Raw genomic sequence first — 5,836 nt, forward strand, 5'->3', positions numbered from 1 at the left:
TTTTTTTTTTTTTTTTTTTTGAGACAGAGTCTCGCTCTGTCGCCTAGGTGGCTCACTAGGCTCACTGCAACCTCTGCCTCCCGGGTTCAAGAGATTCTCCTGACTCACCCTCCCAAGTAGCTGAGATTACAGGCATGCATAACCATGCCCGGCTATTTTTTTTATATTTTTAGTAGAGATGGGGTTTTGCTATGTTGGCCAGGCTGGTCTCAAACTCCTGACCTCAAGTGATCCTCCCACCTCAGCCTCCCAAAGTGCTGGATTACAGGTGTGAGCCACCACACCTGGCTGACAAGTAACGTTTTAATCAACCCACTCTTTATCCCCTTTTTTGCTTTTAAAAACCTGTTTGTTACAAAGGCACTCCCCAAGACAATTTGTGTGTCCTGGGAAGCTGTACTCAACGTTGGCCCAAACAAACTCACTATATTAATTTTGCCTCAGCTTCTTTCTTTTAGGTTGACCTTTCAGATGCCTATTTCACACATATTCACAAAAACCAGGTGCATTAAGAATGTAAAAGTAAAAGGTAAAGATTTTTAAACTCTTAGACAACGTAGAAAATTATCTTTCTGCATGCCTGTAGTCCCAGCTACTTGGGACAATCGCTGAGGCAGGAGGACAGCTTGAGCCCAGGAGCTCGAGGCTGCAGTGAGCTATGATCGTGCCTACACTCCAGCCTGGGACACAGAGCAAGAACCTGTCTCAAAAGAGAGAGAGAGAGAGAGAGACAGACAGAGAAAGGACTTTCTGAAATTGGGATAGGGAAGAATTTCTTAAAGTTTGATAAACTCAACTATATTAAAAGTAAAAACTGTTACTCAGCAAAAGACACTATCAGGTAATGAAGCAAAATTTTGGTTCACATATATTCAAAGGATGAGTATCCAAAATGCACAAAAGAAACACAGACGCCAAGGACAGGGAAAGGTAAATTAAGACCACACTGAAATATCACTTCCTATCTACATAGACGAGCAAAGATTAAGATGACCAATGGCAATACCAAGGGTTAGAGAAAAGTGTATCAATAGGAATTCTAGTATCTTGGTGGTGGCAGTACAATTTGGTACAACTAACTACTTTCTTCAATTTTACATGACTGTGCAAAATTTATTTCCATTTGCGTATCCTGTAACTCAGTATTTCTAACCTAAAGTAATTCTTGGCCAGGCTTGGTGGCTCATGCCTGTAATCCCAACACTTTGGCAGGCTAAGGCAGGAAGATCTCTTGAGACCTGGGGTTTGAGACTACCCTGGGCAACAAAGGAAGACCCTGTCTCTACAAAAAAAATTTTTTTAATTAGCCAAATGCAGTGGGTGTGTGCCTGTAGTCCCAGCTACTCAACAGACTGAGGCAGGAGGCTCACTTGAGCCCAAAAGTTCAAGGATGCAGCAAGCTATGATGGTGCCACTGTGCTTCCGCCTAGGTGACACAGCACAACACTGTGTCTTAATATAAAATCTTTTTTAAAAAGTCTTTTGTGTAAAAAGGAGGCACAAACAAAAATATTCATAGCTGGAGTTCCATTTTCAGAATGGTGGCAAGAGGATCTCTACAACCCTGTTCCCCAGTAAAATAGGCGTAACTGGTGAAAATTATTTTTATAAAACAACCATTCAAAGTTTTTGGAAACTGGCCAGGCATGGTAGCTCACACTTAATCCCAGCACTTTGGGAGGCCAAGGCAGGCAGATCACTTGAGGCCAGGAGTTTGAGACCAGCCTGGCAAACATTGTGAATCCCCGTCTCTACTGAAAAAGACGAGTGTGGTGGCAGGCACCTGTAATCCCAGCTACTACTCAGGCGGTTGAAGCACGAGAATCACTTGAACCTGAGAGGTGGAGATTACAGTGAGTCGAGATCGTGCCACTGCACTTCAGCCTGGGCGACACAGAGAGATTCTGTCTCAAAAAAAAAAAGCGTTTGGAAACTGTCCTAAGGCATACAGAAAATGACTACAGTTATTGGAGATCTGCTAAAACTCAGTAAGAATAACAAGAGTATGTGGCCTTTGAGCTGCAACCAACTCCCCTCTTTCCCTTCTCACCTCAACATGACAGAAATTCCATTCCAGGGAGTGTGGCCAAGAACACAGGCAGGGCTCCCTCTCTCCTAACCTCCCAATCTAAGGCTATGTATAGTATCTTCCTGGGAGGAGCAGGTCAGTTGCATTTCTCATCTACCAATCCTCACCCCCATCCCAGCTACATATTGAAGAGGATAAACTTGAGACAGGTGCATCCTAGAGGTTCAAGTCTCCCTTCTTTCACCCATTCCCATTCATAAAAGGAAATCTGTCCTTCAAGGGCAGCACACTGAGAACACTTAGAACTCAAGTGTCTCATCCCAGCTCTTTCATAAGGTGGAGATTCCATGTTGAGGGAGGTGAGCAGAAAAGACCTGAGTACTGCCCACACCCAGTACCCTATTCCTAGAGCAGGGACATTACTCAGAGAGAAGAAAGCCACAGTCCCGACCTCTGCTCCCAATATCTCCCTAAATGAAATGTCTTTACTTTAAACAGAGTGGAGAAGTTCAAGGCTAAAGGCACCCTCAAATACAAAGTAGCAATTAAGAGGAAGCTGTAGCTTCATGAGACATACAAGCTAAACCATAAGTCTACTAGTTTACCAAAGAAAACCAAAGAAACAACTAAGAAAGGTCCTCCTTGGGTCAGAACAAACCTCAAACACTGGCCTAAAAAAATTACCTCTGTAAAGGAGCCCAAATTTAATTGGATCAGACTGTGGAACAAGTTAGGCTTTAGGGCATTGTTGAAAACAACAGGGCAATCAGCTGGCAATGAGTGGATCCTAATAGCCAGATGTGATACCAGCATAAGCAGACAGCTTAACAGAGAGATGAGACAAAGAGACAGAGAAAGTCCTGCTAAGGATGACAGTGCTCATGTTCAAGGATGTGCCCTCTAAAAAGCAACATCAGCAGCTGCTGATTGTAGCAAAAGGAGACCTCACTAAAACAGTCCAGATAGACATTTTTAAAAAATCAAAAAACAGTAACACACCCAACGGAGTGGGGACCAGTATTAAGAGTTGCTACACTATCGTTAACAACTATGACATGTAAAGAAACAGAAAAGTGTGACATAAACACAGGGAAAAGCAGGCAACAGAAACCACCGGTGAGGCAGACTAGATGTCAGATTTAATAAATGTCAGAGTAACAATTATAAGTATATTCAAAGGAATAAAAGGAACCATACTTAAAGAAGTAAAGGAAGTTGTAATACATCTATAATATCACTAGAGATAAATACTATTTTTAAAAAACAGAACCTCTGTCACTACAGTAACAAATTCACAAGAGATTCAAAAGTAAACCTGAACTGGCAAAAGAAAGATCAGCAAACTTGGAGATAAATCTATAGAAATTATGCAATCCAAAGAACAAAAAGAATGATGAAACATAAACAGATTCTCAGAAAACATGGAGCACCATTAAAGACACCAACATAGGCATAATTTGAGTACCAGAAAGAGAGGGGAGAGAGAAAGGAACAGGAAAAAAAAAAAATCAAAGAAATAACAGCTGAAAGCTTCCCAAATTTGAAGGAAAATAATACAGACACCAAAGTAGCTCAAGAAACCCCAAGTAAGGTAAGTGCAAAGAGAGCCACACCAAGACACATACTAGTAAAAATGTTCAAAAACAAAGAAAAAAGGAAGGCAAAGACATTTAAAATTTAAAAACAGGCTGGTACAGTGACTTACACTTGTAATCCCAGTACTTTGGGAGGCTGAAGCAGAAGGACTGCTTAAGTCCAGGTGTTTGAGACCAGACTGGACAACAAAGCAAGACCCCATCTCTAAAATTTAAAAAAAAAAAAGTTTAAAAGGTAGCCCGGTATGGTGGTGCACACCTGTAATCCCAGCTACTTGAGAGGTTGAGGTGGATCACTCGAGCCCAAGAATTCAAGGTTGCAGTGAGCTATAATCACACCACAGCACTCCAGCACAGGCGACAGAGCAAGACCCTGTCTCCAAAACAATTAAAAAAAAAATTTAAACTGAGCAGATTCATTAGTAGCAGACAGTCCATACAAAAAACACTAAATGAAGTTCTTCAGGCTGAAAACAAGTGACCAAGGCAGTAATTCAAATTCACGTGGAAAAAACAAAGAGCACTGGTAATTACGTAATTTGGCAGTATGAATGCATTATTACTTCTCCTTTCATAATTGGTTTTAAAAAACTATTGTATAGAACAATATGTATAGAATTATATCTTTGGAAATTTAACATATAGGAATGTAAAACTGTTACAAATAGAAGCACAGAGGAAATAGGTGGAAGAAAAGCTGTATTGTACTAAGAAAGGTACTTCAGATGGTAGCTCAGAAGCAAAGGAACAAATGAAGAAAATCCAGAAAAGACAAATAAGGTAATGTAACAAATGATATAAACATGTCCTTGCTCTCTCCTTCCCTCAGCTTTTTTTTTTTTTTTTTTTTTTGAGATGAAGTCTTGCTCCATCACCAGGCTGGAGTGCAGTGGTACAGTCTTCTCGGCTCACTGCAACCTCCAACTCCCTGGTTCAAGTGATTCTCCTGCCTCAGTCTTCTGAGTAGCTGGGATTACAGGCACACGCCACCAGGCCCAGCTAATTTTTGTATTTTTAGTAGAGTTGGGGTTTCACCATGTTGGCCAGGATGGTCTCAATCTCCTGACCTCGTGATCTGCCCGCCTCAGCCTCCCAAAGTGCTGGGATTACAGGCATGAGCCACTGCACCCTGCCTCAGCTTCTTTAAAATACATAAAATTATGTAACATAATCATTATAATAAGGTATAGCTGGGTTTGTGATATAACTAGATGCAAGGTATAAAGCAATAATTACATACACACACACTCACAAACACACATGCAGAGGAAAGCCGGAAATGAGCTTAAAGAGAGGGCTTCTTTGTCTCACTGAAATAAGTTAATATACACATGAAGGAGATTCCAATGAAATTCATCTTGTAAGCCCTAAAGCAACCTCTAAGGAACACAAAAACATGTTGAAAAAATTACAAAGGATAAGTGTTACCCTAAGGAATATTTGCTTAATACAAAAGAAAGCCGGAAAAGTATAGAGGAAAAAGTAAAAGAAACATATAGGAAACAAAAGTAAATGGCTGGCCTAAGTCCAACTATAGTAACATTAAATGTAAATGTGAATGTACAAAATTATCCAATCAAAAGGCAGAAAGTGTTGGGTGGGACAAAAAACAAAATTCAGCTATATGCTGCCTACAAGAGACATACATTAGACTCAAAAATATAAAAGAGTTGAAAATAAAAGACATCATACAAATAGCAACCACAAGAAAGCTGTAGTGGCCATACTAATATCAAAATAGACTTTAAACAAAAGATAAAGAAGGGCATTTTGTAATGCTGGGGCTAACAGATCAACACGATGTAACATTTTAAGCACATATACATCACACACAGAGCCTAAAATATATGAAGCAAAAAGTGATAAAAGGAAAAATAATTCAAGAATTGCTTGGACACTGCAATGCCCCACTTTCAATGAAGAATAGAACTAAACAGAAAAGCAGCAAGGAAATCAAACACTTGAAAAAACTACAAACCAACTAAACCTAACTCACATCTATGGAGTGCTTCACCTAACAACAATAGCATTCTTAAGTGTATGCAAAACATTCTCCAAGACAGACCATATACTAGGACACAAAACAAACCCCAATAAACTTTTAAAAATTGAAATTATACAAAAAACTAGCTGGGCGATGTGGCGGACGCCTGTAGTCCCAGCTACTCGGGAGGCTGAGGCAGGAGAATGGCGTGAACCTGGGAGGCGGAGC

General features: G+C 40.3%; 1 protein-coding gene across 2 annotated transcripts in view; it reads right to left on the bottom strand.

The window, feature by feature from the left end:
* The window catches only part of TAF4B (TAF4b RNA polymerase II, TATA box binding protein (TBP)-associated factor, 105kDa), a 175,942-nt gene that overhangs the window by 138,338 nt on the left and 31,768 nt on the right, over positions 1 to 5,836 (bottom strand). The window lies entirely within an intron of this gene.

Source organism: Mandrillus leucophaeus, unplaced genomic scaffold (genome assembly GCF_000951045.1).
Source record: "Mandrillus leucophaeus isolate KB7577 unplaced genomic scaffold, Mleu.le_1.0 Scaffold322, whole genome shotgun sequence".
Taxonomy (NCBI): Eukaryota; Metazoa; Chordata; class Mammalia; order Primates; family Cercopithecidae; genus Mandrillus; species Mandrillus leucophaeus.